The sequence below is a fragment of the Babylonia areolata genome, chromosome 31 (genome assembly GCF_041734735.1).
Source record: "Babylonia areolata isolate BAREFJ2019XMU chromosome 31, ASM4173473v1, whole genome shotgun sequence".
Taxonomy (NCBI): Eukaryota; Metazoa; Mollusca; class Gastropoda; order Neogastropoda; family Buccinidae; genus Babylonia; species Babylonia areolata.
In genome coordinates, this window is record NC_134906.1 from 19,987,809 (window position 1) to 19,988,951 (window position 1,143).

A 1,143-nucleotide genomic window follows, 5' to 3' on the forward strand; every position below is an offset into this window, starting at 1 on the left:
ATTATATTATTTTTGTATCGCATTTGTTTGTCAATGTATTTTTGGCAAGAGATATTGTCTTGTCTTGTCTTGTCTTGTCTTGTCTTTTTTTTTTGTGCATCACTTTGTGTCATAACAGATGTCTATTTGTGAAATTCGAGTTGATCATTCTGGGGAGTGCACCTCGACACAGTACAGTACCACCCATATAGATATATAGAGATTTCGTTTCCTGTCTGCACGTTTATTTATTGTGCAGTCAAAACAAAAATTGTCTACATAATTCTGCCAATCCTTTTGTTACCATGAATACTTAGCTGAAAGCATGATGATGACAGGAGCTCTGTATTATCGTCTCTGCCATCCGAAATACCAGCACCCAGACCACCACTCAAGATCTAGTGTTGGGTAGATAATAGAAACCTGTTCTCCAGACATGGCTTTAAACTAAACACCTGTCCTCACCAGACATGGTTTTAAACAAAACAACTGTTCTCCAGACATGGTTTTAAACAAAACACCTGTTCCCCAAATCATGGCTATAAACAAAACACCTGTCCTCTCTAGGCATATATATATACACACACACACACATACACACGCACACACATACACACGCACGCACGCACGCACGCACACACACACAGTTCTGTTGTGTCCTCATGATGGCAGAAGCTCATAGAAGGAATGACATTAAAAGTCTTATTTATATCTATCATCCTGCCAACTTTGTTTCCTGAACCACTTGTAGTTGCCGAGAAAATATCCACGTTCAAGTTTACCACACACACACACACACACACACACACACACACACACACACACAGATATATATAGATACACACACACACACACACACACACACACACACAGACACACACACACACACCGTGTCATCATTATATACTCACTTTGTTTACACAACTGAGTTAAAAAAAAGAAAAAAAAGAGAAGATCGGTTTGGTGAAAACTCGCTGGACACACAACTGCAAACTCGGACCAGGCCTTTATAGCAAACTACATCAGATACAGACAGCGAGAAACACCACAAAATGACAGCTTTAAGGCGTTCACATCTCACATCATTAGAAAAATTCTGGGATGTTCTGGAATTTCTGAGCGAATATGGAAATGGGTGCGTAAAAAATCCTTACAGTTGACGAC

General features: G+C 39.6%; 1 protein-coding gene across 1 annotated transcript in view; it reads right to left on the reverse strand.

The window, feature by feature from the left end:
- Positions 1 to 916: 916 nt before the first annotated feature.
- LOC143276286 (galactoside alpha-(1,2)-fucosyltransferase 1-like) overlaps positions 917 to 1,143 on the reverse strand; it is a 6,715-nt gene continuing 6,488 nt past the window's right edge. The window contains exon 2 of the mRNA XM_076580789.1: positions 917 to 1,143. This exon is cut by the window's right edge and continues 1,236 nt beyond it. The gene's annotated coding sequence lies outside the window, so the exon portion shown is untranslated.